Raw genomic sequence first — 26,873 nt, 5'->3', positions numbered from 1 at the left:
TTTAGCGGTAACTCACTGCATGCAGTGCGCTGCCATAACCATGCGAACGCTGCATAGACTTATCATTGCAGTGGATTGAAATGCCTTCATAATGTTGCACCAAAGCATCCCGTTGTGAACCTAGCCTCATACTACATGGAGGAGGTAAAATTGGCCAATCCTTGTCCAATCAAAATTGAAGGTGTGTAGCAGGCTTTAGGGTGGTACAGTCATTTATGCAAAACCACAGCTATCTTTATCTTTTTTTTATCTAAGTGACAATTGTTGTATTTGAAGAGCAGAATACCGTTCATTGAATCTGGCTTTTTTAAAAAAAAAAAGTGCATATCCTTTAATGCTGCTCTACAAAATACCCTACTTGATCTTCTTGACATTGCTTTCTCACGTCTGAGCTATAAAACACAAATGTCAAACGTTAACTATGGTCTTATGTACTGTAATATCTGAGGTATACAGTATTACTGCATTCTCCAATCCTTGGTGCCTCCTGGAGGCAGACACATCTCGCATTAGAGGGGATTGGTGGGAGCAGTGGAGAACATATGAACTCTAAGGGGATCATTTATAAAAATCACACTAAGGTTCCCTTTCTTATTCGATTTTTTTTTTCTGCTCCTAATTCACATTCCCTAATTGATGCAATTTATAAAAGAAGAAATAAGCTTGCAGGGATGTGAATATTAACACAGAGGCAAATTAGAATTTCACATCAATGTCTGAAATGGATGAATATATCCTGTAGGTGGCACGTGGAGCCTTACTAGATTACAAGAATTGCGAGCATTAAAGTGGACCTGAATTCTTGCACAGAAGACAAGGAAAACACAGAAAAATCCACCATGTGTGCATTTATAGAGAACAGCCTAATTCTCCTTTATCTGCAAGTAATGAGCCAGTGTAATTTGAGCTGTCAGCTCTCTGCAGTGTCTTCCCAGTTCTGAGCTAATTTGTAAACATAGGAAGTTAAGCTTTTCAGTCTCCCCTGCACCAGAGTTCCTAGTGCCTGTTGACTCCACTGTTTCCATCCCATGTGCGCTAGTGACCTGAGTGTGCATGCACTCTATAATAAATCCCATTGTTCTTTATTAGCCCTGCCCTTACGGGCCGTGCCCTTATGATCCATGCCCTTACCAGAGCTGTCCCTAGACTAGAGCACTCTGCTCGTGCACTGCAGCAAGAAGGACAGTGCCCTAGTGCTTACATGACGAGGAGCTGGTTGACCTGGAAGTAGTTCCGGTGACCAGCGCCATTTTGAATAGATTAAGAAAACAAAACTTTGCATTAAAAAAAACCCACAAAAAAAACCCACACAAGCATCTAGCTAGCATCTGCTAGGTGATAGCTATAAAGTAAATATTTTATTTGGAGATATGCATTTGACTTTAGATTTCCTTTAAATCTCTCGCTAAGGCCAATCATTGGTTCATTGATTTAGACCAATAACAAAAATCTGCATACATGTGAAAAATGAGGACCCCTGTGGGTGAATATAAGGTGGCTTCTGGGGGTTTAGGGTCCTCTTCATTCTGTTAGAAAGGGAAAGAAAAAATAAAACCTGTACGTGGTCTTTAGAAAGAGAATTTATTTTTATTAGAGAAATTTACTTTCCTACAAAGGCAGATCTCCTATACAATAATGCAGAGAGCTATAAAACTTAAATTCTAATACTTTCCCACACAATCTAACACATAAACGGGGTCGGCTGGAGTTCTGCTTTAAATCAGAAGCTGCTCCTTTTAGTTCTCCAATGTACAAGACTTGTCAGCAGATTCAGGTCTGACTTCAGGCCTAATAAATACATTAGATTTAAAATAATAATATGACAAAATCACTTATAGAATCATATATTTTTGGTGGATGGAGGGGAAGAGGGGCCCGGGGTAATTATTTCTATATTTTGTCCTCTGTCTCTTTATTCTCCTGGGGGCTATCTCATTATTTATGAAGCTGACGTCTGATTCCATTTTAATGATAGGGTGTAGATAATTCATTTCCGCCAACTGTGGACAGCCAGAGAGAGGCCAATGAATCTACAGTGAAAATGAGCTTCATTAATTTGCTTTCTATTTCCAAGCTTTGATATGTTGGAGCTGGGGAATGTCTGAGTCTAGCTGAAATATGTCAGAGATTGCCTGTGATAAAGCATCTAGATCAACCGAACCTTCAATAGAAGCCTTGCAAGGCTAGAAAAGAAAAGGCCTTACACGAGGCAACAAATCACTGGATATAATTACACTTGGGTTTACTTTAAAACCTGAATCTGGATACAAATATTTAATATGGAACATCAATTCAGAGTAACCGGTAAGGTAGCTGGCATGTGATCACACGGGTTAGAGAATATGGCTGGTTCTTGGATCAGTAATAGTAGCTTAGTAGTAATTTATCCGGGTATGTTATATCTAATGTGATTACAAATATATTTAGGAAAATGTTTCAAAATTTCTGGGGAGCTAATAATTTTGGCCTCAGCTGTATGTCCTCAGGATATGTGGGTGCCTGGGGCTAATGGACTATATTCGGGCTACCCATAGGCACTTATGCAAAATATTGGCTATTGGGAGCCAAAGAAGTAATTTGAGTGCCTGATAAACAGCGGGCGATGGGCCCATCCAACCAAATTTTTTTCTTATTACGTAATAATGTAAATATATTTTCTTTTTCATTGTTATAGACTTTACTTCACAAATTCAGCTTCACCAGACACCCTTTTTATTACCGGTATTTTTACATATTTATTATTCTATCTCAGAAAAAAATGAAGAAACCATAAAAATAGTGTTAAAAGACAATCATTTAAAATGTTGGCTATACCCCGCATCCTTTCTTCTTGGCGCCCTTATTTGATGTGTGTTGTCCCCTATCAAGGTCAGATTCCAATTCATCTTCATCTAGGCCAATTTTTTTTGTGGCCCCCATGTGCAGCAGTTTTCCATTACTAGTGCAATATTCTCTTCCAGGGGAAACTACCTACCATGTGCATCAGCCCTTCTTTTTCATGTATCTCTTGGATGGCAGCTCCCTTCTCCTTATTTTCAGACTGTATTTTTCCATTCACAGCCTCCTCTCTCATATACAGCAACCCCTTTCCCATATCCAGCTGTCCTTTTTGGGAAGCAGCTACCCAAGGCCCGGGCCTTCATGACCTTTCCAAACACCCTGCCTCTGTAACGTCCCAGGGTTCTTCTTTTCTTATCTTCATTCTGTTAGGATATTGTTGCTCTGTGTAATCCTCATCTGCTAGAGATGGTTGCATTACTGTTGTGTTGTACTGGGAGATATCCTATCACCTATGATACAATGTATTGTGCCCTTTCCATTTTACGGAAGAAATAAGGTATTAAAAATGGATCAGACTGAAGACACCAATGCTCACAAATCCTAGTACAAAAGGTGAAAAGATTGTTGCTTAAGCAGCTTTAGAAAGGTTGATCTATGGATACACAGGACTGTTATTTATGAATTCTTACTAGTCTAAGCCTCACCTCGGCAAGTCCATCATGTTCTCTTGACCGGCTACAGCTGTGCATAGCAGAACTCCAGCTGGTGGGCTTTAATAATTAACTCCCGCTGAGCTACCTGGCTGCTTAGTAGGGGTGATGATTAGTGACTGCATGATGTCCTAATGTGGAGTTAACTGGGAAATAGTAAAAATTAAGTGCAATCGACTCAATGAAACCTCAAATGAAACTAATTATGCAATAACCATTTTTTAAGTATATACAGTATGTAGCATATTTTTTTTCTTGTTAGACATGAGTGTGAACAACCATCTTGGAAATAAATACTAATGATAAAACATTTCCAAATTATCTTCATGCTAACTGCCAAGGCTTGCAGACTCCTCCAACCTATACGGATTTTGTACTTATTTGTGTAGCACTTATTTTTGTAGTTAGGTATATGCACACACTGAGACTAATTGCACCTTTGATTCTCTTATTATTATTATTATTATTATTAATAATAATAAATTTAGTTTAACCACTTAAGCCCACAGGGTTGACTTTTTTTTAACATCCGAGCAACTTTCACCTCCCATTCATTTGCCAATAACTTTATCACTACTCATCACAATGAATTGATCTATATCTTGTTTTTTCCGCCACCAATTAGGCTTTTTTTGGGTGGTACATTTTGCTAAGAGCCACTTTACTGTAAATGCATTTTAACAGGAAGAATAAGAAAAAAATGGAAAAAATTCATTATGTCTCAGTTTTCAGCCATTATAGTTTTTAAAATAATACATGCTTCCATAATTAAAACTCACATATTGTATTTGCCCATATGCCCCGGGTATTACACGTTAAAATTATGTCCCTATCACAATGTATGGCGACAATATTTTATTTGGAAATAAAGGTGCATTTTTTCAATTTGCGTCCATCACTATTTAGAAGCCCATAATTTATTAAATCGTATTGATACACTCCTTTGACATGCATATTTAAAAAGTTCAGACCCTTAGGTAACTATTTATGTGTTTTTTTTATTATTGTAATTTTTTTTTTAAATTTAAACTTGTATGTGGGTATTTTTTGGTGTGGGAGGTAAACAGGGTTTTTTTATGTATTTAAATGTGTTTATTTAATACTGTGTGTTTTTGGTGTAATTTGCTATTTGGCCACAAGATAGCCACAATCAAAAAGTCCTGGGAGTGATCGATCTCGCTCCCAGGCAGAAGAAAGGAGACTAGAGCTCAGAAAAGCCGCAGCGTCTGAAGAGACGCTGTCGGCTTTTCTCCGGGGGGGTCCGATCAGCGAAAGGGATTTATAATCCCTTTCACTGATCGGTGGGCTAGCGGCCAGCAGTGGGGGCGCGCACGGGGGGGCCCGCGGGAGCGTGCGCGACCTGCGGGAGTGCGCGAAGCCTAACTGGACGAAAATTTTCGTCCAGTTAGGCTTAAGTGGTTAATGTATTTGCAGAGAAGATCATGGGGTTACTTATGCCAATTCTAGACTGCCTACACACATCTAGACTACGGTCCAGGGCATACTGGATAATGCATGACCACCCCCACCCAGACAGTTGCTTCTTCAGCCTTCTTCCATCAGACCACCACTACAGAACCATCCCCACCAAAACCTCCAGGCATAGGAACACCACCTTCTCCCAAGCTGTCCTCCTCCTCAACTCTAACCATCTCCCCAGTAAACCCTAGTGTCCGCCACTGCCACCTACCTCACTGGTATCCTTGTAATACTGAAAGCACATATGCCTTAACTAGCCTTGATGTCTTCAAATCTATGCTTTAGTTTTATGTATGTCTGTGTTTTATTGGATTTAAACAAGTGATGATCATAAACATGCATTTGTTAACTTATAATCTGAATCTTTAAAGTGAGCTAACAGGGACATTTTACTAGCCTAGACCTTTTTTGTTCTGTTATGTATTTTTTTAATACAGGTAGAGGATTGGCAGTGCTCAATCAGGCTGCAACTGAAATTAAACCAACAGAGGCGTTCACCGCCCCCCAGGGACTTAAATTACACACCTTGAATACAAATCAGATGCAAAACTATGCACTAAACCCTAATATAAATAAATTGAATGCAACATTTTCTAAAGAACAGGGAAAGAATTGGCAGTGCATAATTAGGCTGCAACTAAAAATAAACTAACAAAGGCGTGCACCGCTAGCAGCCTCAGGTTCATACTATGTTTTTAACTGTCATCTAGTGTTTAGGTTTAGCTAGTGGTTAGGTCTCTTCTGAGAGGACATGTCATTGTCGTGGAAGAGTCTAGTACGAACAATCTGTGCACATGCTGTCCTTGAAGCCAACGTCCTCCTTTGCTGCATCTGTTTCGATTGCAAGTTGTGTAATCTGCCTCTGTGTGGGCTCTGAACATCTATGCAGCTGGTCAACTCGGGTGCAGCCTGTATTTGGAAGCACTGCTAATATCTCCTGTTGTATAAAAATGTAATTTTAGTGGAGTTGATTCACAAAACTAATCTCATGAATGATTTTGCCTTACTCATTAACTCACTATTTATGGTTTAATGGCAGGAGGATGGGCACCAGGTCTGTCCCCCTGTACAGAGTTTGGTAGAGAGTGTGCTGAGAACATAAATAAAGTGGACCTGACATTACAACTCCTCGTTACTCTAAAAGATACACAACGCATAATAACCTTTAAACAAAAAACATTTCTTTGTTACAGCTGATACCAATCCTAAAATAAATCTGCACTGTTTCTACTTCCTAATTCATGCAGACATATTGTTTACAGCCTGTACTTTCAAATGGGCCAATCTGCTTATCTGCCATAGGCAGTCATGTGACACAGGGAGGAGATCAAATTACAACTAGTGATTAGACACAGATGAGGGGGAATTAGACAGGCTAAACTCTTTAAATACATGGGTGTATTACAGGGTGCATTTCTGTTATGTTTTCCTTGTGTCCTGTGCAAGAGTTCAGGTCCACTTTAACCAATCCATCTTTACTCAGAGTCAGTGCTGATACCTGATTCATGTTAGTACAATGCAGCCATTCCATTTCAAGCTATGTGCAAATCCGACCAGCAACATGGCTGCCCAGAGCCCAACCTTTATGTAGTGGCGGGTGCAGCCTATTGTCGTCCACATTGTTACATCACTCACTGAGACATCCCCTTCTCTTTGCTAGCCCCTCTAGTCATGGTGGTGAGAGGAAGTTAGGCTTGGAGTAATGTCATAATGTGGGGATGAGATGGGAAGAGACAGTAACAGAAGCATCTAGGTCAAGGTCAGTTTGATCATGTCACTGGAGTTGAAAATACGGGCAGACTACACTACGCTGGGAGTACAGGAAGTGCTCTACATGGGTCTGGGTTTTGGTTATTTACATTTTTCACTACTCTTAGTCTTTTTCTTCCCTAGTTATTTCACTTTTGTGCATACCAGAGATGAGCAGAAATTACGCCCATGCCTAATTCCGCATCATAATACACAATTACGCATTGTAATGTGGGGGAACAGTGTAAGCAATTTTGTAGTTATTTGTTCTCATTCGTAATTATGCATGAATTTATGCGTAATTTCCTGCCGACTTTGATGGTGACTAGCAAAGCCTCCATACATGCCATTGCTACCAAAATTGCTACATATGTTAAAGCGGAATGAAACCCAGCATTCCTACTTTGCTCTAATAGATTATTTGCAGCATATTATATACAACCGGCATTTTTTTTTTACCAGAACTGCATTCAAAGGGTTAACACAGGCTTTAGAAGCTTCCCTTCCAACAGAGCTGGCCGCTTCCGAACTTTACATAATGTTATCTAGTGTTTAATTGTATCAAGTGAGAAATATAAACAAAGCCTTCTCTCACACTGTCTCCTGAACAAAGTCAGACAAGCATAAATGCTTTCTGATGCTTTCTGATTAAGGGCTGGTTCACACGGGCGTCTGCTGAGCTTTTGCTTGGCATTGCGTTCAAACGACAGCGTTTAAACGCCAGCGTTTAAAAGCTAGCTTTTGAAGGCTTTTGAAAAGCGTTCAAGGCTAGCAGTTCTGGTCTCTGCTATTGTTTCCTCGCGTTTACTGCCTCTGAAAGCAGCATGTTGCTTTTGAGACTAGACGCAACGCTGGGATCTACTGCCAGGCTTTCATGAAAGCCTGCAAAAGCCAGCTCTAAACGCTCCCATTCACTTGCATGGGATGGCAGTAGATCCCAAAAAACGCTGCGTCTGAAACGCTGCGTTAAACGCCACAAAAACGCCCGTCTGAACCAGCCCTAAGTTAGAGGATGAATAAAGCAGTTATAAATAAAATGCAAAGTCAGCTCTCAGAGTAAAATAAGTGTACTTTAGGAACGTATCATTTCTAAATGAATAATAATACTTATGCACAAAAGCAAATATGCTAACCATATGGCATATAAAAAGTAGGAAAACATGTTTTTTTTAAATATTATGTCAGGGTTTTATACCGCTTTAAGAAGAATAGTGGGTACAAGTTACAAAAATAATTGTTCAAAAAGACTTTGTAGTTTTTGAGAAAATCAATTTTATAAATACAATTTTTTTTTGTAAACTATCATTTTTCTAGGTGTAAAAACCATTTTTTGCATGTTTAAAATCCATTTTCTCAAAAAGGTCTTTTTGAAAAATTATTTTTTTGACTTGTGCCCAATATTATCTGTAACATATGTAGCAATTTTGGTAGCAATTCCGCGTACATTCGTGCGTAATTACGAATCAATACACAAAGTCAATTGAATTACGATTTTGTAATTAAGTGTATGCGTAATTGCGTAACTTTACGTGTAATTTCGCGTATTCGTAGTTAGCAGATTACGATCACCCCTAGTGCATACATTATTGATTTATGCCCTGGGAAATTCTCTATGTAGGCCTCTGTTATAGCATCCCCAATTATATGTGCATCAGCTGATGTCCCTCTACTATACCCTCGCTACACCACTATTTCAGTGCCACTGTTGCACTGTCCCTATTATAGTGCCTCCAATTATATGTGTTTCCATTACACTGACAACCCTGACAATTACTTTTGCCTTCCCTACAGTGCCCCCAATTACATGTGCCTCCATTACAGTACCCCCAATTACGTGTTTCCTCCAATTAAGGGTAACTCCATTACAACTCTCCCAATTACAGATGCCTGTATTACATATACATTAGTGACTGTCACTTCTCCCTGCAGAGTTCAGCAGAGATCATGCTGAGATTTTAGTTGATGATTAAATGTCAATTTGCAAAGACTGTTAGTGCAGCTGTAACTTCAGTAATGACTAAACAGATAATACTGTATAACCACTTCAGAGATAAAGTGGTTGATTCATTAATTATCTCTCCTTATTTTTCACCTCCTCTATAAGAAGAGATAATTCATGAGATACGCTGTTATGGACAAATGCAGTGGCTTGCAAAAGTATTCGGCCTCCTTGAAGTTTTCCTCATTTTGTCATATTACTGCCACAAACATGAATCAATTTTATCGGAATTCCACATGAAAGACCAATACAAAGTGGTGTACATGTGAGAAGTGGAACGAAAATCATACATCATTCCAAACATTTAAAAAAAAAAATAACTGCAAAGTGGGGTGTGCATAATTATTCAGCCCCTTGGGTCAATACTTTGTAGAACCACCTTTTTGCTGCAATTACAGCTGCCAGTCTTTTAGGGTATCTCTCTACCAGCTTTGCACATCTAGAGACTGAAATCCTTGCCCATTCTTCTTTGCAAAACAGCTCCAGCTCAGTCAGATTAGATGGACAGCATTTGTGAACAGCAGTTTTCAGATCTTGCCACAGATTCTCGATTGGATTTAGATCTGGACTTTGACTGGGCCATTCTAACACATGGATTTGTTTTGTTTTAAACCATTCCATTGTTGCCCTAGCTTTGTGTTTAGGGTCGTTGTCCTGCTGGAAGGTGAACCTCCGCCACAGTCTCAAGTCTTTTGCAGACTCCAAGAGGTTTTCTTCCAAGATTGCCCTGTATTTGGCTCCATCCATCTTCCCATCAAGTCTGACCAGCTTACCTGTCCCTGCAGAAGAGAAGCACCCCCAGAGCATGATGCTGCCACCACCATATTTGACAGTGGGGATGGTGTGTTCAGAGTGATGTGCAGTGTTAGTTTTCCGCCACACATAACGTTTTACATTTTGGCCAAAAAGTTCCGTTTTGGTCTCATCTGACCAGAGCACCTTCTTCCACATGTTTGCTGTGTCCTCCACATGGCTTGTGGCAAACTGCAAACAGCACTTCTTATGGTTTTCTGTTAAAGGGGAACTGAAGTAAGAGGTATACGGAGGCTGCCATATTTATTTCCTTTTAATCAATACCAGTTGCCTGGCAGCCCTGCTGATCATCTGCCTCTAATACTATTAGCCATAGCCCCTGAACAAGCATGCAGCAGATCAGGTGTTTCAAACTTTAAAGTCAGATCTGACAAGACTAGCTACATGCTTGTTTCTGGTGTTATTCAAATACTACTGCAGAGAAATAGACCAGCAGGGCTGCCAGGCAACTGGTATTAATTAAAAGGAAATAAATATGGCAGCCTCCGTATACCTCTTACTTCAGTTCCCCTTTAACAATGGCTTTCTTCTTGCCACTCTTCCATAAAGGCCAACTTTGTGCAGTGCACAACTAATAGTTGTCCTATGGATTCTCTGCCTGAAAAGGTTAAACATCAGGTGTGTAAGTGGCAGCTTCTGTCTGAGTCAGGACTGGGTCAGACTACAGTCTGACCTTCACTGATAAGAAATTCAAATTATAAAACACCTAGCAGAAAATAGCTTCTCAGAGCAGGAAAGAGATAAAAAGGATCAATAGTTCACATATTTTAGCTTTGGAATACTTCAATAAATGTGTCATTGAGCAAAAACAATAAAACAATAAAAACTTACAAAATAGATTTAAATATAAAATAAAACTGTGGAATATCTTAAAAAGTGATTCTTAGCAGACGAAGAATAGATACAATTGTTTATTTCATTAGTTTATTTTCATTTCGGGTGTCCTTTAACAAAGATATAAAATAATGTGGCACTATGCACATTATTGGTATATGGTACATATGGTATATGCTCCTGCAACCTGATATTTGGAAGGCCACCTGTAGAATCCTCTATAATAATCCTTCTGTGTCCCTGCATCCTCCTTTGTCCCTGTGTCCATGCTTTTGGCTTACATGTGCGGCACGTGGGAGGACATTGGGACAGCAGGAGGATGGGGCCAGGGGGCGGACGTGTGGGCGCATGTGTATGCGTCGTGATGTGCGCGTGGGTACATGTGGTGATGCGCGCAGGTATGAATCGCCGATGTGCGCACGCATGCGTGCTGACCTGTGGGGGCGGCGTCAGGGGAGAGAGGGGAGAGGGGCTGTGAGGGCAGTGGCTTAGCGCCTGTTATTGTAGGTCTAGTTGTAAATAATACCATTGGAGCTGAACTTTCTAAATTCAAAAAATGTATAAGTAAATTGTAAAGTACACCTGAAGTGAGAGTAATATAAAGGCTACTATATTTATTTCCTTTTAAATAACGCCTGTTTCCTGGAAGTAATGATGATCTTTCTGGTGTTTGAGTCACCCACTTGTGGCTAATCCAGAATTCAGTCAGAACACCTGATCAGCTTGTTCATGGTCTGTGGCTAAAAGTATTAAAGGTAGAGGATCAGGAGAACAGCCATGTGATTTGCATTGTTTAAGTCCATATCCATCTTACTTCAGATTCCCCTTGAACACACTTTGTTGCCCAATCAGTTAAAGAGGAACTGTCGCGAAAATCTTAAAATTTAAAACACATACAAAAAAGAAGTCCATTTCTTCCTGAGTAAAATGAGCCATAAATTACTATTCTCCTATGTTGCTGTCACTTACAGTAGTAGAAATCTGACATTACAGACAGATTTTGGACTAGCCCATCTTCTCATAGGGGGGTTCTCAGGGTTTTCTTTATTTTTAAAAGCACTTCGTGAATGGCGGGTGCGCCGTCCGAATGCCAAAATAGTGTGCAGCGAGCAGGGAGGCTGGCCAGCATTTTTGTATTAATAATTTTCAGGGAATGTCTTTATAAAGAATAAAGGCCATGCTGAGAATCCCCGATGAAGAGATGGGTCTAGCACAAAACCTGTCGCTTCTGTCAGATATCTGCTACCTACTGTAAGTGGCAGCAACACAGGAGAAAAGTAATTTATGTTTCTTTTTACTCTGGAAGAAATGTACTTCTTATTTGTATGTGTTTTAAATTTTAAGATTTTCACGACAGTTCCTCTTTAAGGAGCTTTTCTGCAGAAATCCGATTTATCTCAACTCTGTAATTTTACCCAATCACAGAACTCGAAAGCATAGGATCAATCAGAGGATGCAGAATTTTTCAGCAAAAATATAATTACCGCATTAATTTTAGACCAATCACACAACTGATTTTCTGTTTTTCCGATTTTTTTTTTTTTCATTTTCTTCTTAATTTTTTTGCAGGCACTGATGCAAAGAATGATTGATAAATAAAATACTCCTTGGAAATCAGAAAATCGGAAATTGGAAACATGGAAAATCAGAAATTGTCATTGGCGGAAATTGGAATGTCTGCGGAATCGGGAATGGGCATTCCTGACCGTGCCTAGAGCTGAATACAACTGTACATATACCACGGTGCAGGGCTTATTATTATTATTATATATGAGGGCGGGTGGAGGGGAGCAGATGCGCAAATTATTTTAGGAAAATTGTTTGAAACGCTTTTACGACTATTACTCAACAGTAAGCTACTGTTCTCACTATAAACACTTCAAAGAAAAAAAAAATCACACTTAAAAAATAAAATCACACATTGTGAGAGCAACCGTTACAAAAAATAGCAAATGTCAAGCAGGATCAAATAGGTTTTATTTCCCCATTACAATCTGTTCCTAGCGTAATGATTCAATTTAATCAAACTTTATGACCTGCCTCTCTTGGGATGAGCCAGCCTGTGGCTATTCTATCTCTGCTGTATATAGGAGGAAAGGGCTGATTCATGGGGAACCCTGGGGGACTGTATTGTAAATGATCTTTGAGATGATCAGCGATCTATCACACCCTCCTGTGTGTCTTCACGTGCAATGATAGCACTTATAATTGAGTCATCACTCATCAAAACCTTACAGCCAGCAAAGCAAACACTCTGCTTCACCCACAGAAGGTATTGGCATCTCCCTTACTGATCCGTAAGCCTGTGTATTGATGGATGGGCCTTATCGCTTAGCTGGGGTAGATTTGTTGACACTGCAAACATGGTCATGGAATTCCATTGGTCCTGTGACGCTTTCAGTCTTTACCACATCCTTTGTATCATGGCTTGAAGGTACCATCCATCCTGCAAACATCAAGACTAGTGACAAGTGGACAGGTTAGGTCTGAGTGCATTGTGTCTTTCCCCCAACCCCCAACTAATAAAAGAGAAGGAAAAGGCAATCTATTATTTAGCCACTTCATTTTCACAGGTTTTCTATTGTGACCACATGTGCATTGGAGCTGTGCTTATAACAAACCAGACTGTAGCCTGTAGTCTATCTAACAAATCATATGTTTTTTTTTTCTTTTTGCTTTCTTCAAGACCCATGAGCATTTGTTAGGTAGTACGTTTCAAGAAATATATATTTATTTTACAGTACTTAAAGGACCACTGTTACGAAAATTTGTCAAATTTAAAAAGGCATGTGTATATAGACTTATAAGAAGTATGGTACATTTCCATTTGTAATTTACTTTTCTTATATTTTCCCCTATCATTTAAAGTACCCATCAATGATACAATCTTGATTGTACAATCTTACCACTTATATGCAAAAGAAGGGAGTACCAAAAGTATATGTTCAAACTGTATTCACTCAGTTTACCTTTTTTTAACTAGATTTTGTAAGACTATATCATTTGGATTGAATTTTTTAGTGGTCCCCTTGGCAGATTTTAACTGGTACACCACCACTGTACCATGTATCTACACCTCTGCGCACTTCACTTCAGCCCCAGGGGCGTAAATACATTTTGCGCTGTTCCCGGCATCGACCCCTCCCCGCGCGGCAGAGTACTGATCTGGGAATAGGAACATGTGTTTCCATTTATTGATAAGAATATCCGTAGTAAATGAACAATGGGCATCAATGAGATGCCACTATCCAGGTTCTTGATGCTTAAATCGACCAACTGCCTACCACAACATTAAACCTCACATGTAAAGTAAAAAAAACATTGCGTTTATCATTAAAACAGCACCTGTTTTAGGGTTGGATATATAAGCCAACAGTTTGTACGGTTGAGTAGGAGGGAAAATGGGCAACTGTAGGGTCTGAACAACTCTGACAAGTGCAAATTGTGACGGTTAGATTGGTGAGTGAGTCAGTCCACCTCTTAAAAGGCAGGTCTTTTGGGGAGTTCCTGGTATGCAGTGATTATTATTTACTAAAAGTGGTCCAATAAAGGAACTGGTGAAACTATGACAGCCTCTGGTAGTGATGGTTAACTCATATGGTCTGATCTCACAAAAAAGGTACTGTAGCTCAAATTACTGAGAAGCTACTGAGAAAGGATTGTTTTCTGAAGCAATCTGAAAACAGACACAATGGATAAAAAGGACACAGTTGGTTTGTGATACATCAGGCATCAAAGCACTGTCACACTGCATTCACTGGTGAATTAGAATTTTTAGTTAAGCCTCTGAGAAAGTGGCATGTCAGGCCACAAGATGTGTATCAGGCATTTGAATAATGCATAAAAGATGTTTTTAATCTTGCTGCCCTCGGGGCCCACCTTACCCTACACCTGTGGATCATGAACTTCTTAAGTAACAGATCTCAGGTTGTTAAGCTGGACACTATCATCTCGCAACCAAGAACTACCAACACAGGGGCCCCTCAAGGATGTGTACTTTCACCATTCCTATTCTCCCTATACACCAACAACTGCAGGTCCACGGGGGACTCTGTCAGAGTTATCAAATTTGCTGATGACACTACCATAGTCGGCCTCATCTCCAGAAACGATGAGCAGGAATACTGCCAGCAGGTTGACAGAATTTGCAACTGGTGTAGGGAGAATGGCCTGGTCCTCAACATTGCAAAAACCGTAGAGGTGATTGTTGACTTTAGAAGGCACGCTTCTACCCCACCTCCAATCTGCATCGACGGCACAGAAGTTGAATGCATCCCCTCTGTACGCCTCCTGGGCACTACAATCTCCAAAGACCTCACTTGGAAAACCAACACGACCTCCACCCAGAGAAAAGCCCAGCACAGGCTATTTTTCCTCCACCAACTGAATAAGTTCGGTATGGCCCAAGACCTCCTGACGAGCTTCTATTCCGCCACAATTGAATCTGTACTCTGCTCTTCCATCCTGATTTGGTATGCTGGCTCCTCCGCCAGCGACAGATACAAACTACAGAAGGTCATAAGATCAGCGGAGAGAATCATTGGGAGACCACTTCCCCCTCTGGATCAACTCTACAATGCCAGACTGTGCTCCAGAGCTCTGAAGATTGCCCAATGATGCCTCACATACAGGCTTCCGCTTCATCAGTCGGCTTCCCTCAGGCCGTAGGTTCCAGTCCATCTCCACCAGGACCACAAGACACAGGAACAACTTATTCCCCTTAGCTGTCAACTCTTTAAACTCTATGAACTCGGGAATCAGTAGCACATGATTTCTCTGCTGCACGCTGTACATATTCTATGGTCGAACTCCGTGTTGACATTATGTTTGAACTGTTGTTTGCATTGATGGCTTTAATTGATGTCTTCTTGTATTGTATGTCCTTTTCTACACAAGCCCTGTACCTGCCAAACCCAATTCCGGGCACGACCCAGTCGTGCTTGGTGAAATAAAAGATTCTGATTCTAATTGGCCAAGATTTTAAATGAATTTTGTATTGATATAAGCCAGTTTATTCTTCAGCAGTCACATGTAGTTATGGTTTTTGTGTAAGCATCAAAGATTGATGTTTTTAAACACTGTCAATTAAAATATATTTGATACTGCACCCTTTAACCTCTTGAGGACCACAGGCTTACACCTCCCCAATGACCAGGCGATTTTTTACAACTAAGCACTGTGCAACTTTAACAGTTTATAGCTCGGCCTTACAACTTAGCACACAATTGAATCTTTCCTCCTTTTGGTATCTGATTGCTGCTGCCATGTCAATTTTATTTTTTTATATAGATATATTTGTTTAACTGAAAAGGGTACTTTTTTCCCTCCTTCCTCCCTTCCCTCCCTCCCCCGAGATCCAATCACTCCAATCACCTCTCTTAGGCATCAGGCTGTGACACTCGGCAGGGAACGTGCACGCACGTGTGTACGCATTCCCTGCTAATCCCTGCCTCCAGGACCTGACGCTGGAGTAGCCAATCTGCAACCGCCCATTGGCGTTAGGTAGTTGCAGAGTAGTTAATCACTAGAAACTCCTACATTGTCAGCCACTTATCTCCACTTAGTGGAGTAGCTTGCTGTTGAGCCTGAACAATCCAGTATCAATTTGATTCCTGCCTTCCATGCCTACAATAAGCCTGTGAGTGTCAGAACCAGACAATGGATCAATTGAACAGGTGGCCTGATCTAATGAATAGCATTATCTGTTAGATCACAATTTCGCAGATCTCAGTCTGATTAAATATCTGTTGAATGTTTTGGAAGACCAAGTTTTAGCCAAGGAGACTCCATTTCACAACTTATTGTCTAGTTACCACAGGGCTTGTAAGGTCCATGCTTCAGTTGGTCAGAGCTGTTCTGGTGGCAAAAGGAAGACCTACATAATATTAAGTGGTGGTGGATTAAAATGATACTGAAGTGAACAAAAAAAAGTCAGATACTCACCTATGCAGATGGAAGGCTCTAGATCACAGAGAGCATTCACAATCTTTTCTCTGTGTCCTCAGTCCAGCTCAGTCACTCCCATTGAAGGTATTTGACCAACTGGTGGAATACACCTTCATGGATCCTCGGAAGGCTTTGGAACCACTCGTGTTCCCAAGTGATTCTGAAGACTGGTGACACCGTAATTGCACATTTGCAGTTTGAAGTCATCTCTCTTTGGAAGCACTCAGGGATATGTGTGCTTCAGAAGCATTCCAAGGGCTCCCGGGGGCGTCAGGTTTGAATGAGAGGCAGTACTGTAACGAGGACACCGAAAAAGGACCAGCAAGGCTCTATGAGATCCAAAACCTTACATAGGTAAGTATCTGACTTTTTATTTTTTGTTTGCTTCAGAATTGCTTTAAATGTTGATGTGTAATCAGTGCACATCTCTCACAGCATTGCTAAAACATTTGGCTTTGGGTTAGCTAGCTATGTGTATGTTTTTATCCAGTATTAAACGTGGTTGTTAAAAGTGCATCAAATCCATGACATTGTTTGTTTACTCTTAGTCACACAGGAAAAAAGACAGGAAAAGTGTGGCCTGGGTATACTTGGAAAAGACATAGTATAATATGAACATACTTGTCTCACTCATGTAAAATACATGGAAATTAAGTTTATTCCAAGCACCACCAGTAATGGCATTCATAAATAATAGCTAAAGAAACCAGTTCTTGTGCTTCAACATCCAATGCAGGGTAAATCAGTTTATTGATTCAGCAAACACCATGTTTATGAGTTTTTTTTTTTATTTTTAAATGATAAAGCCTCAAGGGGTTAAGATTCTGACAGTAATTACCTCCCACTCTCTCAGCAGTATACCGCCGAGCTCTGAACTGGAGTATATTTAGATGTAAATAGTGTTTTATGGAGTTACAGAGGTGATGGTCAGTCAGTGCTTCAAAGCATTACACATCAAATACGATGAGAGGTTATGGTTCAAGAAAGAAATCCGGAGATGTGCATTAGTCTTTTTATCTATCTTGAAACAGAAAAAATAAATAAATACAAAATAAATAAAAGTTAGTTGTGCTAACTCTTGTCTGTAACAAAAAACAAACAAACAAAACAAAACAAAATAAAATTCTTCTCTATAGTTTTTTTGTTATAGCTGAAGTCATTATTTTGGAACTTCCTATGGCCTGAATAACTGAAGCCCTGATAGTAGCACAGTCTTCTACTACATGCACTTTTATTTAAATGTGTCCTTGTTCACCAGTTTAGGAAGCATATAAAACTAATTAAAACATTAGCTGGTGTTAATTTTGATTTAAAGGATATCTGACCAAAGGCAAAACTACCTGAGCTGAGCACATATGTATGTTCAAGCTGAATCCACATACAACTGTGCATTGTATGTTCCTCTCCTTGTTCCCCCTAGCCACTATAGTTAATCCTTGAAAAATGTGACTTTTGGGTAAAGTAACATTTTCACACAGGAAGAGGCAGGCTTTCTGCAATGTTCCCTTTTTTTATCAATCTCCCATTTCCTCCTCCTAAGGAGGTGAATGAGGTGGGGAAGAGGAAGGAATGGGAGGGTGATAGGAAGGAGAATCACTGCAAGCCTGCCTTTTCCTTTCTGAGAACCTGGCTGGTCATGAATAGATTCATTGTTCCTCTCTTTATTGGGTCAATGGTTTGCATGTTTGTTTCTTTGTTTATTTATGCTTTTTGAGAATTTTTAACAGAATAAACTAATTACAAAAGTACAATCTTGCATTTAAATCACAATCATCATTGAACATCTCTTTCCTCCATTTGTACCGAGCTCCCTATTATGCTGGTCATACACGGGCATAACTTCTCCTTATCAATCGAACCGCTGATGGCTCGATTGATAATATCCGACAGGTCCGACGACCTGCTGGATATATTCCCTGCTCGATCCCCGCCGGTGGACAATTGCGGGGAATCAAGAGGCTGATAAGGAGCGCCGGCGGGGACGCCGGGAATCGATCCACGCGCACGAGCGGATGAGCGGGGATGTGGCCGGGAGTTGATCCGGCGGCTAATCAGCCGCCGGATCGACCCGTGTATGCCAAGCATTAGATCTTAGACAATAAATGTTCTATCTATTTTTAAGCAGTTTATTCCATTCCAGTTTCCATCTTTGCAAGTAATTTTTATCGGCATCCACTATTTCTATTTCCAACTCCAGAAAATGTGACATGCTGCCTATCCATTCCTCCAATCTAGCTGCCGAGGCATTCCTCCAGTATTTGTCTATAAGGCTTTTTGCTATCGAGGCCGCTGTCAACTCTAGCAATGTCACTCCCATTTCTGTTTCATAGATTCCAAAAAGAATAAAGGGTTCAGAGAAAGTGCAGGTAGTTTTGAAATAAGTCTTAAGGTAATGATCAATCGTTGGCTAAAATTTTTTAACAACTGAACCACATATGTTTCAATGAGCCTGGTCCATGTTGGCATCTCCAACAGCGGTTATCCATATGTTTACCCATCCTTTCTAATCTAGTGGCGTTGAAGTAAAATCTTACCAGTATTTGGCACGCAGTGTTTCAGGGCAACCATATATTTTGGAAAATGTTGCGCCAAACAGAGGTTATCAAGAAACCATATTCTTCCTCCCAATGTTTACTGAATTTAGGTGATGTATGTTCATGGGAGCTTACTATCAATTTATATAATCATGATATCAGTTTGTATCCTTTTTTTAGTTGGAAATCTTTTTCAAAACGGTTTACATTTTTGTTAATTTCCCCTTTAACTTTTTTGAAGGTAGTTTATCAGCTGGCAGTGCCAGAGACCACCTCCAGTATCAAGACTATGAAGGCTCTTGTAAGAAGAGAATTGGATTCCTCATGACCTAATAAATCAAGGATAACAGTATCTGGTGTTAGTCCATTTTTCTTGAACCAATTTAGGTCAAGCCCTGGTTTGAAATCTGGATTATTTATTACCTTAAGTGGTCAATAAGGAAATCCCTATTTTATTCCATTGCCTTACTAATACTCCAAGAGTCTTCAACGTTGTTGACAGGAAGGGGTGTGTGAGACTTATTTTGCTGTGTTGACAATTGAGTGTGGGTATCAAGAAATTTGATCAAACTTTTTTCATTAGTAAACCATCATTTCTTGGGATTAGCTATTTTCAAATATATTATTCTATCTAGATGGAAGCTTTGGTGGTAGTAAATGATGTTTGGACCGCCCATTCTGCCCAACTCTTTATCCGACTTAAGGTGGCCACACACGATACAATAAAATGATCCAGTTTTAAAGCAATTCGATAAAAACGATTGGATCTCCCGAAAACAATCAAAAGCTTTTTTTTTTCATTCAACTGAAAAATCTGATCGGATTTCCCATTTTCTTCTATTTTTATCGATTCGGAATGCCAGATATTTTTCTTAAATCTTTCTAAAGATTGTATGGTGTGTGTTAGATTGTCAATTTATTAATATGCACACCCTAGCTATTTTGTCAGAGTTTCCAATCATTTTTATTATAATTGGGGAAAAATTGCACATACGTGTGTGATCATATTTTTGAAATGTTACAATCAGTCAGAAAAAATTTATTGAAATTCTTAAATTGAACAGATATTTAAAAAAATTGTATGGTGTGTGGCCACCTTGATAGTTTTAACTTTTATTCTACCCCAGCTAGAACCCCAGATGACATCCTGGAACATAATTTGTGCGTAATTACATCTGTTAAACCAGTCTTTGGATGCCTTTATAGGTATATTGTATATAATGAATAATATCTTAAGTAGTATTTTTTCACAAAAGTTTTGGGATAGTGTTCTATGGGCTGATGAAACAAAATTAGAACTGTTTGGGCCCATGGATCAACGCTATGTTTGGAGGAGGAAGAACAAGGCCTATGAAGAAAAGAACACCTTGCCTACTGTGAAGCATGGCGCGGGGGGTCAATCATGCTTTGGGGCTGTTTTGCTTCTGCAAGGTACCATGAATTATCTTCAGTACCAGGAGATATTGGATGAAAATGTGATGCAGTCCATCACAAACCTGAGGCTTGGAAGACGTTGGACCTTTCAACAGGACAATGATCCCAAGCATACCTCCCAGTCCACTAGAGCATGGTTGCAGATTAAAGGCTGGAACATTTTGAAGTGGCCATCGCAGTCACCAGACTTAAATCCAATTGAGAACCTCTGGTGGGACTTAAAGAAAGCAGTTGCAGCGTGCAAGCCTAAGAATGTGACTGAACTGGAGACTTTTGCCCATGAAGAATGTAGTGGCTGGATAGTGTACTGGTTAAGGGTTCCGCCTTTGACATGGGAGACCAGGGTTCGAATCCTGGCTAGGTCAAGTACCTATTCAGTAAGGCGTTCAAGGCAAGACTCCCTAACACTGCAGGGTGGCCTCCTGAGCGCGTCCCAGTGGCTGCAGCTCTTGAGCGCTTTGAGTCCGACAGGAGAAAAGCGCTATACAAAAAATGTTCGGATTAAGAATGGGCTAAGATACCCGTAGATCGCTGCAAGACTCTTGTGTCAAGCTATACTTCACGTTTAAAAGCTGTTATAACTGGAAAAGGATGAATGTCACTTGGGGGTTGAATAAAACTGATAATGATGTGAGCACAGAAAAGACATTTATGGTTATTTCATTATAAATGTTATGTTATATTTGTCTGACTTACAAGTGCCTCTTTGATTTAATTGTAAACAAGATGACTGAAATGATCAAAATCAATGTCAAACTGGCCAAAACACTCAATTTCAGTGGGGTTTGAATAATTTTGAACACAACTGTATATATGTATATATATATATTCCCTGGTTTTTGCCTTCTAATCCTAGGTGCGTCTTATATTCTGTAGCGTCTGATATGGCGAAAAATACGGTAACTTGTGTACTGGAGTAAGTAATATGATATAATGACTTAATGTCATCCAGTGTCTATTGCTTACAGCCTAGGTTTAGCAAGCACCTGTACATGCTTGGCGGTTGGCGGCGATTAACCAATTTCCCACATTCGGCACATGAAATTTATAATTTAATTTTCTCCAAAACCATAAGGTCTTTTTGATTTTTTTTTCTCTTTTTATACTCTCCTCCTTAACATACCCTGCAAGTGTGGTGTTTCTAGCATGTACAGGGGCTTGCTATTAACTGCTAAAGTCGACATCCAGCTTTAGATGTTGACCTGCCGTTAAAGTCTATAGAGCCTACCGCGAACGGCCATTTCACAAACATTTGTGTTCATTAATGCAAAATTTGATGTTCGCTCCATCACTAGTCTTTACCATTTTTTGGTGTTATCATAATAATTGCCTGATTACTGTTACACCAGCCATGCATAACTGTTCAGAAGCAGAATCAAAAAGGGTGCACAGAATGGACAGAGTCACATAGTTACATAGTTATTTGGGTTGAAAAAAGACATACGTCCATTGAGTTCAACCAGTATAAAGTACAACTCCAGCCTGCTCCCTCATACATTCCTGGTGATCCAGAGGAAGGTGAAAAAACCCCTTACAAGGCATGGTCCAATTAGCTCCAAAAGGGAAAAAATTACTTCCCGACTCCAGATGGCAATCAGATAAAATCCCTGGATCAACATCATTAGGCATTACCTAGTAATTGTAGCCATGGATGTCTTTCAACGCAAGGAAAGCATCTAAGCCCCCTTTAAATGCAGGTATAGAGTTTGCCTTAACAACTTCCTGTGGCAATGCATTCCACATCTTAATCACTCTTACTGTAAAGAACCCTTTCCTGAATAAATAGCTAAAATGTTTTTCCTCCATGCGCAGATCATGTCCTCTAGTCCTTTGAGAAGGCCTAGGGACAAAAAGCGCATCCGCCAAGCTATTATATTGCCCTCTGATGTATTTATACATGTTAATTAGATCCCCTCTAAGGCGTGTTTTCTCTAGACTAAATAAACCCAGTTTATCTAACCTTTCTTGGTAAGTGAGACCTTCCATCCCACGTATCAATTTTATTGCTCGTCAGTCTGCACCTGCTCTAAAACAGCAATATCTTTTTTGTAATGTGGTGCCCAGAACTGAATTCCCTATTCCAGATGTGGCCTTACTAGAGAGTTAAACAGGGGCAATATTATGCTAGCATCTTGAGTTTTTATTTCCCTTTTAATGCATCCCAAAATTTTGTTACCTTTAGCTGCAGCGGCTTGGCATTGAGTACGATTATTTAACTTGTTGTCGATGAGTACTCCTAAGTCCTTCTAGAAGTTTGATGTCCCCAACTGTATCCCATTTAATTTGTATGGTGCTAGACCATTGGTATGACCAAAATGCCTGACTTTACATTTTTCAACATTGAATTTCATCTGCCATGTATGTGCCCATATAGCCATCCTATCCAGATCCTGTTGCAATATGACACTATCGTCCTGAGAGTTGATGATTTTGCACAATTTTGTATCATTTGCAAAAATAGCAACATTGCCCACTACTGCATCTACTAGGTCATTAATAAATAAATTGAAGAGCACTGGACCCAAAACACACCCCTGTGGTACCCCACTGCTAACAGTCTCCCATTTTGAGTACGATCCATTGACCACAACTCTTTGTTTTCTGTCCATTAGCCAGTTCCCTATCCATGCACACAGACTCTTCCCCAGTCCTTGCATCCTAAACTTTTGCACCAGACTTTAGTGGGGAACAGTGTTGAAGGCCTTTGCAAAGTCCAAGTATATCACATCTACAGCATTCCCAATATCCATATTAGCATTCACTACCTCATAAACGCTGAGCATGTTAGTCAAACAGGACCTGTCTTTAGTAAATCCATGTTGATGCTGAGAAATCAGATTATTTTCTACTATGAAGTCATGTATAGTATCTCTTAGTAACCCCTCAAATAGTTTGCATACAACTAATGTTAAGCTTACAGGTCTATAATTTCCTGGATCTGATTTTTTTGCCCTTCTTAAATAATGGGAAAACGTGGGCTGTACACCAATCCACTGGGACTCTGCCAGTTGAAAGAGAGTCACAAAAGATAAGATAAAGGGGTTTATCTATAACTGAACTTAATTCCCTTAGGACCCGAGGATGCATGCCATCCGGGCCAGGTGCCTTGTCTATTTTTAATTTATTCAGTCTTGCCTTCACTTCTTCCTGCGTTAAATATTTAATATTACAGTTAGAAAATTGAGACTATTCTGCCTCTGTAATTTGCAACAGTGCTGTTTCTTTTGTGAAGACAGAAGCAAAGAAAGCATTTAATAACTCTGCCTTACCTTGGTCATCCACCATTGAGTTCCCACCCTCATCCTTTAGGAGTCCTTTACAGTCAACCTTTCTTTTTTTAGAGTTGATGTACTTGTAAAACTTTTTTGGGTTAGATTTGATATCCCTAGCGATTTGATTTTCAGCTTTGATCTTTGTCAGCCTAATTTCTTTTTTACAATTTTTATTGCACTCCTTATAATTGCTTAGTGCAGCCTCGGTCCACTCCTGTTTTAGGACCTTATAGGTATTATTTTTCCTCTGCATTTTATCTTTAACCTTTCTATTCATCCATAGAGGCCTTTTTTTATTCCTAGATATTTTGTTTCCATATGGCATATACATACTACAATATCGATTGAGTATAAGTTTAAAAGCTTGCCATTTCCCTTCAGTGTCCTCCCCTTGTAGTACATTATCTCAGTTCACCAAACTTAGTGCCTGCCTAATTTGATTGAACTTTGCTTTTCTAAAATTCATAGTTTTAGTGGTCCCGCTGCCCCGTGGCCTATCAGTCACCAGATCAAACGTTGTCATGTTGTAATCACTATTTCCCAAATGTTCTTGAACCTGCACATTTGATACATTATCTGGTCTATTAGAAATGATCAGATCCAGTAACGCATTCCCCCTAGTTGGTTCCGTTACCATTTGAGTCAAGTAGTTGTCCTGTAGTGCTGCCAGAAATCTGCTGCTTTTACCAGAATAGATAGCCTCAATACGCCAGTCAATGTCTGGAAAGTTGAAGTCGCCCATAATTTTGACCTCATCTTTACTTGCAGATGTTTCAATCTGCTGTAGTAATCGCAGTTCTGCAGCTTCATTAATATGAGGTGGCCTGTAGCATACCCCAATAAGCAATTGGCAACTTTTATTTCCCCCATGAATATTTACCTAAACGGACTCCACATCTTCGCAATCTTCCTCCATCTCATAGTTGAGGACAGCTGTAAAAGAATTCTTAACAAAGAGACACACCCCTCCACCTTTTTTCCCTGTTCTAACCTTCCTAAACACATTGTATCCTTTTAAATTAGCTATCCAGTCATGGCTTTCATCCATCCATGTCTCGGTTATTCCCACAATGTCATAGCCTTTGTCATTCAGAATGAACTCTAGTTCGTCTATTTTATTTGCAAGGCTCCGAGCATTGGTTACCATGCACTTTATATTTTTACCACCACATTTACCAATTTTGTTTACATGAAATGGGCTACTTGAAGTTTTACCAACCTCCTTAATCTTTACACTGTCCCCACCCCCCTCTCCACCCCCCAAAGGAGTATATTCCTTTGCTCTGACAAACGTGTGGCAATGCCCCAAGACTAATGGGAGGCCAGTGAAGTTGAGAGGTCACACAGTTTACGGGGATACTGAAGAAGGTCCAGGTAACCATAAGGCCATCTTGTAACTTTTTTACCCTTTAACCACTTGCCGACTGCGCACTCATACCGCGCGTAGGCAAAGTGGCAGCTGCAGGACCAGCGACGCAGTATTGCGTCGCCAGCTGCAGGCTGATTAATCAGGAAGCAGCCGCTCGCGCGAGCGGCTGCTTCCTGTCATTTCACGGCGGGGGGCTCCGTGAATAGCCTGCGGGCCGCCGATGGCGGCTCGAAGGCTAAATGTAAACACAAGCGGAAATAATCGGCTTTGTTTACATTGTACGGCGCTGCTGCGCAGCAGCGCCGTAAGGCAGATCGGCGATCCCCGGCCAATCAGCGGCCGGGGATCGCCGCCATGTGACAGGGGATAACGTCCTGTGCAGCCCGGAACACCAGGGGGGCCAGGTAGGAGAGGGAGGGGGGGGGGATTTCGCCGTGGAGGGGGGCTTTGAGGTGCCCCCCCCCCCGCAATACCGGCAGACAGGAGCGATCAGACCCCCCCAGCACATCATCCCCATAGTGGGGGAAAAAGGGGGGCGATCTGATCGCTCTGGATGCACCCTGATCTGTGCTGGGGGCTGTAGAGCCCACCCAGCACAGATCACAAATAACAGCGCTGGTCCTTAAGGGGGGGTAAAGGGTGGGTCCTCAAGTGGTTAAAGCATATCTGAAGTGTCATGTGGCATGATGAGATAAGCATGAAACATAAAGCACTAAGAACCTGTCTGTGCACCGTTTTTATATATTTATTCTTCCATTGCAAGGCTCAATAAACTAGTGCTTCATCTGTGCATTTGGAGAAGTTGAACTGCACACGCAACTCTCTTGAAAAACAATTAGACTCCAAAACACTTAAATCTGGCTGAACAAATACTCCTGATTACAGGATAGTGCAGAAAAGTTTAATATGTTATTATTTATTCACATGGGAGCTAAATGGACCAGATTTTATGCCACACTGACATGGCTGCTCTTTGTACTACAGACTTAGTATTTGAGCCCTTACAATGAAAATGACAACATCAAACTTGAGGAAAGTTATATTTGCCATTAGTGCTCCAATTAATGAACCCATATACTGTATTTATTTTCAGTTCAGGTTTGCTCTACACAAATGTACTATAATGCATATGGCACACATATAAACATCCACTATATTTATTTTAATGTTCAGGGTTGAATTTTAAAGCTTTCTGGGAAGAGTGCTTCAATTTCCCTTAAAACACAACATTTCATTGTTAAACTAGGGTTCATCTTCAACATATTTATTATAAAAGACATCTTCCTACAAACAGAATCGTACTTAATATTTTAGTGTTTGTTTAGTCTTGTGATGGTTTTACAGCATTCCTGAAAACTACAGCTGTTCCGTTAAGCTCAAGCTTATCAAGGTTAAGATATTATTTTACGCGAAACATCAAATGTAAGCAGCACAAAGTCTAATCAGGATTCTCATGGTCACGGATTTAAGAGGGATTTAAAAGCAACGGAAATGAAAGCATTAAATAAGCAGAAATGCTTTGTCTATGATTTCACTCTTTGCTACTGTCTGCGCCCATCTTCCCATCTACACAAAGTCCGATTTAATTAGGATGTGAAGATGAGAGAGGGAAAAAAAGCGGAAGCGTTAATCAAATCCCCAGCGTTTGAGTTTTCTGGGAAATAAATAGCCACACAGATTAAAAAAAAGTGACTAGTGGAACTAACGCAATAATGCATGAAAAAGTAATTTCCCTCGATAATGTTTCTTGTGGGAGGAGGGGAAACGTACCCATTCCCACACCCCGCACCCCTTCACTCTTTCTATGCCTAGTTTGGGGGCAGCGACTAGAGAAATTGGATAACAAGATCAGAAAATTTAATTACAGTCTCCCGAGCTGCCGTCCGATAAATTGGATGTCACAGTTTTCTTGTTCGCTCTCTTTTTAAAAATAAGCTTTGTACAGATGTACGC

The sequence above is a fragment of the Hyperolius riggenbachi genome, chromosome 4 (assembly GCF_040937935.1).
Source record: "Hyperolius riggenbachi isolate aHypRig1 chromosome 4, aHypRig1.pri, whole genome shotgun sequence".
Taxonomy (NCBI): Eukaryota; Metazoa; Chordata; class Amphibia; order Anura; family Hyperoliidae; genus Hyperolius; species Hyperolius riggenbachi.
Note: the sequence above shows the minus strand (reverse complement) of the source record.